Here is an 11,257-nt window from a genome sequence, read left to right on the forward strand (position 1 = left end):
GACTGCTGCTTCTTCCCATGTGGTGATAATAGCCAGCTCAGAATTAATTAGATTTAATAGATTTAAAAAATTGTCTAGCAAAAGAACCCTCTTCTATTAGGAGTTTCTTGTTTCAACTCTTTTAGTTGTTGATTGACATTTTGTAAAAACTGGAGAAGTAGTCAAGACCCTTAAAATGTATACTGAGTTTTAATTTCAAGTTATTTGGTTTAATTAATAGAGACAATCTGTCTTTTATTTTATTAAGCTTATTTCATTAAACTATCCAGTGTTCCACATTTTTGATATCATAAACAATTAGTAAGGGATAATAAATATTTAAGTTCTCCAATTTTAGAATTGTTTATGTTATAATTTGAATACATAAATACTAGTGATTTTGACGTATTTATACATTAAGGTTGATAAATCATTTTATTTTTCGCCTTTTAAAGTAAGTGTTTGCCCAATGAAATCAACCTGAGAAAAAGCATCCAGACCTTTTCTGAGATATCGAACCACACTTACGCTGTTTGTTTGTATAGTACTTGTTGATTTTAAAATACTGGAGTTGATGGCTAATTGTCTACCAACATCTATTCTCCCTATTTCATAACAGTAGAGTTATGTCTGGCACAGCCCCATCCTGCCAGAGATGATCAGACTCCCCTGCTGCTGGATATGCCCAAGTGACTATAATGTATTCCACTTGCTTAAAGAGAAGGCTTTCCCCTCCACTTCTCATGTTCCTCTAACCTGTAATCTGAACCATGTAGATGAGAGAAAGCTTACAGCAGAGCTGGCTAGAAGGAGCCCAAGACCCTGAATGACAGATCTTATGGAGCACAACTGCCCAACTCTCTAAACTACCACCTTCCTCTAACCTGTTGCACGAGAGAAAAATAAGTCATTATACCATTTCACCCTATGTAATATAGACACTATCGAATAAATGCAATCTATTTATTTAATGTTACACATCTTAATTTTGTGGAAGAAACACAGGAATATGTGATTTTTTCTTCTCTTATTGAGTTTCTAACTCAAGGTAAAAAACTAATACAGGAGAGAAAATGTGGACAATGAAACACTTCACCTAATTAGCACAGAACATTAATGCTCATATTGAAATAATTGGATTAGTTAAAGAAGTTTATGATGATTGAAGAAATGTCTTGAAATATGGGTTAAAAACATTTTCAAAAGACAAGAACAAGAAGAAGACCTTTCAAGTTTACAGAAGTAACTGTATTGGAGCAGAAATAGTATATTACATGAAGAAAATAAGATGAAATTGGATGATTGGCATGTACGTTTCACAATGTGAGAAAAGAGTGAGTATGTTAGGGCAGCTTATGCAGAAATTTAGGTTCTTAATCAATAAAATGACATTGATACAATGGTAAGAAAACCAGATCAGCATGGGAAGAGAGTGGAAGGAAGAATGACCCCTTAAGCTATAACCTAAACCCTAGAGTGTGATAAAATAATTTTGAAGAGAAAACAGAGATTACAAAGATTGTAAAGAGACAGAACAGAAAACAAGACATACTTGCTCATGGAAGATGCATTTGCAAAAGTCTAAACTTATATGAAAATCAAAGTTTTCACGAAACATTTTTACTCTGTATCAATAATGCAACTGACAGTAATAATCAGGATAAAATTACTTGGGACATCACTCTTTTCCATTTACTATCATTGTTACTGACATTCTTAGCAACAAACTTTCTGTCCTCATGGGAACTTAACCTTGACTTATTTATAGTAGTATTAGCTTAGTTAGTTGTTTCATAAGATAATATTTTATAATCTTAGTGAACTTCTTTCCAAATACAATTTCTGTTACATAGAAAAGGCTCATATATTTTTTGCTGAACTGAATTAGAAACTGCACAATATTTGTATTGCAAAATTTTCTACATATGTATGGCATACGTGGAGATGAAGATGGCCTCTCAAGAGTTAACAGTCCTTTATAGGATATTTAAATAATTTAATAATTTAGAATAAAGCCTTCAAGAAGTGATTGTGTCCTCACCTACAATTGTACTTTATTTGTTGCAATACTTATGCTCCAGGGAAGAGGTTATACTAATCACGGTAGTGTTCCCTTGATTCATTCTTTGAACAAATGTTCACTAAGTGCTATCGAGTGGTAGGCATCGCTCTATGTCTTAAGGAAAGAGTGGTTGAACAAGCTCCTTGCTCTCATGGAGCTTAAATCCTCATAGCAGAGATAAACAATAAATAAGTAAAAAAAATCAGTGACATGAACTTACTATTAGTATAATGAAGAAAGTAAAGTAACAGGCTACTGAATATTGAAGTAGGGAGGTCGGGTAAAGCCTTCCTACTGAGAAGTGGTCAGAGAACTGAAGGATGAGATAAAGCAGCCATGCAGTATGTGCAGAGAGAAAAATCCAGGTAAAGATAACAACAAGTGTAAAGTCCACCAGGCAAGAACCAGCCTGGCAGGTTGAAGAACAAGAAGGCAAAATGACAAAATAGAGTAAACTGGGTGGAGGAATAAATGAGGTCGGGGAGATAGGAAAGTGCCTGATTATAGTGGGCGATATAAGCCTTGGTCAGGAGTTTGGATAGAACAGAAATGAATTATATGAATATTACAGAAAATAAATATAGTGGTGGTTGGTATCGTAATCTGCCACTCAACTTAGAACAGAAGTATTTCAGTGGTACCCCACAACTATGCTTAAAGATTCCAGTAAGCTTTCTAATGGCCCCATCTTTGACATAAGCTACACCAAGTGTCACCAGGCACCTGAGGAAAGCACTAGAAGAAAGTCAGAAATCCAAGCAAATACAAACAAAGAAGGGGACAGTGCAAAAGCAGGAAAATTGCTATTTTTATTGTTATTTATTTATTTTTCAACTGGCTAAGTCAATATGTATTTAAAAAACACACAAACACATGCACAGTGGTAACAAAATAGACAGGGAAAGGAGATTCAACATCTCCTGTCTGGGGACAGGTTGACCATATAGCATTTCTACAGGGCACGCCTCACTTTAAGGAAGAAGGTATCTTCAAGACCAGATTGACAAGCTAGATAAATGGATAAAGGAGGTGATATCTTTGTTTTTGTATGAGGACTTTTTTCTGTGTGTGTGTGAGACGGCGTCTTGCTCTGTCGCCCAGGCTGGAGTGCAGTGGCGTAATCTCAGCTCACTGCAACCTTCACCTCCCGGGTTCAAGCATTCTCCTGCCTCATCCTCCCTGGTAGCTGGGACTACAGGCAAGCACCCCCAAACTCGGCTCATTTTTTTTGTATTTTTAGTAGAAAATGGGTTTCACCACGTTGGCCAGGCTGATCTCAAACTCCTGACCTCAGGTGATCCACCTGCCTTGGCCTCCCAAAGTGCTGGGATTACAGGTGTGAGCCACCGCGCCCAGCCTGTCAGAGCACTTAAGGCAGCTTCACTCCTCTGAGGAATGGGAAGTAGAAGGGATTTATGCAGGAGTATTCACAAACCCCTCCAGTTGGGCTAAGAGGGCTCATGAGTACCTGACGTGGTTCTACAAGCAAGAAAGGAGAGAACAGATTTCCCTTGAGAGTGCTTTCCTTTCCCAGAAGAGGAGGAATGTTCTCCAAGGAAGACTGGAGAAAGAGGCTCCTCCCAGGAGCTCAGGGAACCAGCTTCTTGGGAAAGCAGGAAGAAAGTGCAGGCCGGTGGTGGTGTCTGCCAGCCTGGTAGGAATTTGGCACAGGAACACAGGTCCAGAGCCTTGCCTAGGGTCACTGGTCCTCCCTTCTATAGAGCTCCATAAGCAGAAGTTATGACAGGGGCCAACAGATACAGGTGAGCATGCAGAAGAAGTGGACCAGAAAAAATAGTGAGGATCATTATCAAGTTGAAAATGGTGACCACTTCAAAGTAGCTGTAAGTGTGTAAGCACTGTTGTCAGTTCACAGAAAGCTCTGAATACAGATGAAGGCAATCAGCAGGGTGACCTTGTCATTTTCTAGTAGCAGTGAACTCAAGAAGAGGCCCAAGGCAGAGGATGCTGTTTGCCAATGGAACAGCCTTTGCAATGATTTCCTAAGTCCCTTGAAAGACACAGTCTGCCAAAACTCACAGAAGGAGAAATAGATAATCTGGATAGGCTTAAATTTATTAAATAAATTGAATCAATAATAATCTTCCCAAACAGAGAGCACCAGACCCAGATGGGTTCACAGGGGAATTTTACTAAACATTTAAGGAAAAAATTCTAACGATTATCCAAAATCTCTTTTAGAAGATAGAAGCAGAGGGAATACCTGTTAACTCATTCTATGAGACCAGTGTTGCCCTAATACCAAAACTTGACAAAGTCATTATGAGAAAAGAGAACTACAGACCAATAGTTCTCATGAATATTGATGTGAAAATCTTTAGCAAAATATTAGCAAGTTAAACCCAACAGTGTATTATATATATACACATTATATATAGTATATGTATACTATATATCTATATATAGGTGTTAGATGCCATAAATAGGTGTCATAAATAGGTGTTAGATTTTCTCACATGTTTTTTCTTCATCTATTGATAAAGACTGAGCTGCAGATTATGATACCATGTAATTTTTCTTCTTTGGCCTGTTGACGTGATGGATACATTAATTTTTGAATGTTGAACCAGACTTGCATACTTGGGAAAACCCCTATTGGGCTGTAGTGTGTGTGTATATATCTATATCCATCTATATCTATATCTATCTATATATCTGTATCTGTATCTCTATATCTATCTGTCTATGCACACATACACACACACACACACACACACACACACACACACACACACACACACACTACAGTCAAATAACACCTAACACCTATTTTGATTTAAGAAAAACTTAGCAAACTAGGAATACAGAGGAATTTCGATAACTTGATTGAAAAAATACAAAAGCCCTACAGCTAATATCATATTCAATGGTGAGAAAACTTGAAGCTGCCTGATAAGATCAGGAGCAAGACAAGGATGCCCCTGTCACTGCTTCTTTTAACATTGTACTGGAAGGCCTAACTAATGCGATAAAAGGAAATAAATGGTGTATAAATGAAATAAAAGGTATACGGATTGGAAAGGAGGAAATACTTTGTTCACAGATGACACAATCATCTGTAGAAAATCTGAAAAAAATGACCAAAAAATCCCTCCTGGAACAAATAAATATTTATCACAAGGTTTTAGGATAAAAGGTTACTCAAGAGCTTTCCTATGTACCAGCAGTGGACAAGTGGGATTTAAAATTAAAAACTCATTACTATTCACATTAGCACCCCTAGAAATGAAATACTTAGGTATAAAATGAACAAAATATATACAAGATGTATGAGAAAAACTATGAAACAAAATATATACAAGATGTATGAGAAAAACTGATGAAAGAAATAAAAGACTTTAATAAATGGAGAGACATTCCATGTTTGTGATAGAAAGACTCAATATTGTTAAGATATCAGTTTTTTCCCAACTTATCTATGGATTCAATGCAATCTTAATATCAACAAGTTATCTTGTGGATATTGACAAATGTAATCTGAAGTTTATATGGAGAGGTAAAAGACCCAGAATAGGCAACTCAATCTTAAAGGAGAAGAACCAAGTCAAGGAACTGACAGTTTAAGATTTGCCATAAAGTAACAGTATTAAGACAGTGTGGTATTGGAGAGACAAATAGATCAGTTGAACAGAATGGAGAATCCAGAAATAGACCCATATAAATATAGTCACCTAATATTTAAAAAAAAAGCAAAAGCAATACAACAGAGTAAAGATAAGTTTTTTAAAACAAACAGTGATGGAATAACTATACCCATGTGCAAAATAAAAAAATAAAATAAAAAGCCAACCATCTAGACACAAACCTTACATCCTTCACAAAAGTAAACTCAAAATGGATCACAGACTTAAATGTAAAACACAATACTATAAACTCTTAAAAGATAACAGGAGAAAATCTAGATGATCTTGGATGTGGTGGTGACTTTTTATATACAACACCTAAACAATACATGAAAGAAAGAATTAAAGTTAAAGAATTAAAATTAAGTTCTTTATTAAAATGAAGAACTTCCGGCTGGGCGCGGTGGCTCACGCCTGTAATCCCAGCACTTTGGGAGGCCGAGGCTGGCGGATCACCTGAGGTCAGGAGTTCAAGACCGGCCTCAACATGGAGAAACTCCATCTCTACTAAAAATACAAAATTAGTCGGGCATGGTGGTGCATGCCTGTAATCGCAGCTACTCGGGAGGCTGAGGCAAGAGAATTGCTTGAACCTGGGAGGCAGAAGTTGTGATGAACCAAGATCATGCCATTGCACTCCAGCCTGGGCGACAGGGTGACAGACCTAGACTCCGTTTCAAAACAAAAACAAAAACAAACAAACAAAAAATAAAATCAATCTTTAATAGACTCTTTTTTAGAGCCCTTTGAGGTTCATAGTAAAATAGAAAGGAAAATACAGAAAGTTCCCATACATCCCTGTCCCCCACGCATGCACAATATCCCTCATTATCAACATTCCACAATACAGTTATAATTGATGAATTTACAATGATACGTCATCATCCCAAATACATAGTTAATATTAGGGTTCAGTCTTGATTTTGTACATTCTATGGGTTTTGACAAAAGTATAGTATGTATCCACCATTATAGCATCATACAGAACAGTTTCATTGCTCTAAAAATCCTCTGTGCTCCACCTATTCATTCTCTTCTCCACCATTATTCCTGGCAAGCACTGACATTTTTACTGTCTCCATAGTTTTGTCTTTTCCAGAATGGCATATTGTTGGAATCATACAGTATATAGCCTTTTCAGATTGACTTCTTTCACTTATTAATATATATTTAAACTTCTTCCATGTCTTTTCATGGCTTAATATCTCATTTCTTCTTAGCACTGAATAATATTCTCTTGTCTGGATACATCACAGTTAATTTATTCATTTAGCTACTGAAGGATACCTTGGTTGCTTCCAAGCTTTCACAAGTGTGAATAGGGCTGCCATAAATGACTATGTCCAAATTTCAGTGTTGGCATATTTTTTCAATTCATTTGGGTAAATGTTAAGGAGCATGATTGACAGATCATACGGTAAGATTATATTGTTTTTTAAGACATTGCGTCTTAAAAATGGTGGCGCGATCTGGGCTCACTGCAAGCTCCGCCTCCCAGGTTCAGGCCATTCTCCTGCCTCAGCCTCCGGAGGAGCTGGGACTACAGGCGCCCGCCACCACGCCCGGCTAATTTTTTGTATTTTTAGTAGAGGCGGGGTTTCACCGTGTTAGTCAGGATGGCCTCATCTCCTGACCTCGTGATCCACCTACCTCGGTCTCCCAAAGTGCTGGGATTACGAGCGCGGCCTAAAGATTTATTTTAAAAATTGAAAATGATACATTATCTGATGTGTTGTTAAGCTATTGATCAGAGGTTGACATTTCTCTGGGAGAGTCTGGAAATGAAATAACGATAAATATATTGAAAACTGATCAATTTTTTTTTTAAAAAAAACTAGGAGGAAAATTTAAAAAGAAAGAAAATACATTTGGCTCAGATTCAAACGTTGTTTACATACTCATAAATACTAAATACTGATTGAATTCCTTTTAGTATTGTGTTTTAATGTTTTACCTTGATAATTTGGGAAGACTGAAACCAAATGAAAAATACCACTGATATAAGTACATCAGAAAGATATGGGGAAGTGAACTTATGTGTGTGTGTGTATGTATCTGTGTGCGCGTGCATGTGTGCGTGTGTTCAGGATGGCTTCTAGTTGATAATACCAGAAGAAAAATTGCTAAAAGTGTTGAAAAATCTAAGAATTAGTGATCACAATATTTTTTGAGAAAAATGATTATTGTGTTTATTACAATTGAATTATAATAGGTTTGTCAAAAAGGTTTTCTAACAAAATGAAAGCACAAGATTATGGGCTAAGCAGCCTAAAACTACCTGGAGTGGGTACTATGAACTCAGCTGTGGGTACTGAGAGCAACAGCAGGCAAAGACACTGTGGATCTGTATTTTTCAAGCACAGGACTGTTTCTAGAAGGAAAGATTTTTTAAAAATTGCAACAGACTGAATATGTCCCCTCAAGTTCCCATATGTTGTAATCCTAACCTGCAATGAGATAGTATTAGAAGGAGGGCCTTGGGAAGTGGCAAGGTCATGAGAATGCAGCTGTGGAAAATGAGATTAGTGCCCTTATAGAAGAGGCCCTAGGGAATGCTCTCACCCTCTTCTCTATATGTGAGGATACAAGGAGAAGTTGGCAGTCTGTTACCCAGAAGAAGACCCTCAACAGAACCCGACACCACTGGTACCTTAATCTCAGACTTCCAGCCTCCAGAGAAATAAACACCTGTTGTTTATAATCCACCCCATCTATGGTACTCTGTTGTAGCCACCTGAGCATACTAACAAATAGTAGCCACAAATTTGAGAAGTCACGGGACTGAAGCCTGAGGCAAGGAAGGCCTAGCTGCTGATAAATGTCTATGAAAAGTAGACCTTGACTGTAGGTTGGAAGAGTTTTTCTAACATGAAAAGTTTGACATTGAGATGCTTGATATAAATATCAGGATTTCTCTATGAAACAAAACATTAATGGTTATTAAGGTGTGATGAGTTAATGTGATGGGTTCGTGATGACTCTTACAAAGATACATCCACATCGTAATCCCAAGACCCTGTGACTGTTGCCTTATTTCTAAAAAGGGTATTTGCAGATGTAGTTAAATTAAGGACTTTGAGATGAGGAGATCATCCTGGATTACCTTGCAAGTCCAGTTGTAAATGTCCTTACAAGAAACACACAGATGAGAAGTCAAACACAGAGGAGAAGCAAGTGAAGGCAGAGACAGAGGTTGGAGTGATGTGGCCATAAGCCAAGGGAGCCAAGGAATGCCCCCAGTCACCTGGAGCTGAAAGAGGTTAGGAAACATTCTCTCCTAGAGCCCCAAGAGGGCGGAAGCCTGTCAATACATTGACTTCAGACTTCTGCCCTCCAGAGAGAAGAAACCTTTGTTTTCAGCCACCAAGTTTGCAGTGCTTTGTTACAGCAGTCACCTGAATCTACTAATAAGGCATTATATATATATATATGTCAAATGTAGGGTAAATAAATATTAGGCATAGGAGGCAATGCACACACACACAACCACACACACACACACACATACACACACACACAAATTAGGATGGGTGGTGGGGATGCAAGCTATAACTATGTCTATGATATTCCTTCAAATTCTTTAAAATGGATGGTAAGGTAGCTTTTAGTCTTCCTTTGTGACTTCTGCTATACTTTTCCTTTCAGACAAAAAGAAAAGAGATAGAGATAGATATAAATATAGATATTGAATGAATATAAACAAATTTATATCAGCATCAATTACATTTACACAGGTTGATTCTTAACTTTTTTGGAGATATCTAATTAAAACATCTCACCACCATACTGCTATTTTCCATCTATTTTGATGTGCATTTGCTCTTTTATGTATAATAGGGTTAAAACAAATCTGATAAATTACTTTAAATTACATTTTAGTGGTGATATTTCTCAGGACATATTTGTATTTTATTAAGGTATTATTGGAAACAATGAAAAAAATGTTAATTGCTTGTTTTGGAGATTTTCTTGTATTTCAACTTTAATGAGCAGAAATTCAGGTCAGCAGGGACAGTGCCATCCTCAGGTTTCAATAAAGTGGAGGTCATGATACCAATTTCCCTGCTGCAGTTGGTGTTTAAAAAAAAGATGTGTGTGTGTGTGTGTGTGTGTGTGTCTGTATGTATTGAAATATTTTATCAGTGAAATGAAACTTATTGATTACTAAAAGGAAATTGTAGGCATTATTAACCTCTCTTTTCCCCCTTCTTTTTTTATTTCTTCCATATGGAAGCAGAAAACAAAACTTATAAAAATCATAACTTCAAGCAATTCTAATAAATTAGCATAGTTCGTGATTAGAGTAAACCTTCTGATTGGTTACATACTTTAAACTCAATTTCATCTTTCCTTATAAGTAGACACATGCTATGAGGTAACAATTCTTTTTTCTGTTTGTTACTAAAATCTAACCTTTTCTGATATTATAAAATCCCTCTCCATTTTGATTTCTTAGGGTTAGAAAGATACACTATGTTAGCTCAATCCATTGCCTTTCAAAAAATTCTAACTGTGTAAACCAAGAGTAGAATTAGAGTCCAGAAGATGATATAAATTTGTATTTACTCTTCCCTTAATGCACACTTAGATCAATGACAAGTTCACCTTCCTTCAGGATCCAGAAGACTCTTTCCCTGAGCCACCCTTCCACCTTCATTTTCAATTAGATCTCTTCCACGTATGGGTCTTGATCTCTATTTCTGAACTTGCAAAGTTTATCAAAGCCTCCTACACTGGAACCTACAACTTTGGGACCCCTTTTACCCTCAGTTCTCCCTAATTTTAATGTAAGCTCTTTGAGGACATGGCCTTTTCATATTTCTCTCCAAATCCCCAAATCTCAGAACTGTACCTGGCACCAAGTAGGTATTCAATAAACATTTGTTCAGTTAATAAATTCTCACAGGCATTAGATTGAAGTAACTAAAAGACAGAACTTTCTTCTGCTAATTATCATCATTCTTTGCTTAAAGACTTCAAGGGATTTGAATGAAAAAGGCAAAGAAGGTGAAGGAGGAAGAAAATTCCATCCTACTTGAATAGTAAACCACTTCTGGGAAGGGAGCCACCAGTCAGCACCTGGGAAATTGGATTACATACTTATTGAGTGGGGTGCATTGATTGATTACATCTGTACCACTAACCAACTAAGATGAAGTTATTTATCTGAAATTTCAAACTAGAACATTGGAGAATGCATTGGAGTATGGGCAATTAGGATTTTTTTTTTTTTTCAAAAAGGACTTTTATGATGGGCAGAGAGCAAGACAGACATGACATAAATGAACACTTTATAAGATGGCACAACCACCAAAGGCCATGTGGCTGCCACAGAGATTAGTACAAGATGTCATCCCAGCCCAGTAGTGAAGAAGCCAAGTCACTGAAAGATGAAATCACATTAATGTCCAATGATAACAGTCCTCGGAAATAGGGATTTCCCCTCTCCATAGGCTCAGAATTAACTGGGCATATAGGAAAATTTTTGCAGTAGCGGGAGAGAGAAATCAAGGAGTAAAAGGAGGCAAAACATTAAATATAGTTATAAGAAAGGAAAAAAGGGGGACAAAAA

General features: G+C 36.9%; 1 pseudogene; it reads left to right on the forward strand.

Annotated features, from left to right (window-relative positions):
* The window catches only part of LOC104677320, a 50,301-nt pseudogene extending 39,836 nt beyond the window's left edge, over nt 1-10,465 (forward strand).
* The last annotated feature ends 792 nt before the right edge of the window (nt 10,466-11,257 follow it).

Source organism: Rhinopithecus roxellana, chromosome 6, assembly GCF_007565055.1.
Source record: "Rhinopithecus roxellana isolate Shanxi Qingling chromosome 6, ASM756505v1, whole genome shotgun sequence".
NCBI classification, from domain to species: domain Eukaryota; kingdom Metazoa; phylum Chordata; class Mammalia; order Primates; family Cercopithecidae; genus Rhinopithecus; species Rhinopithecus roxellana.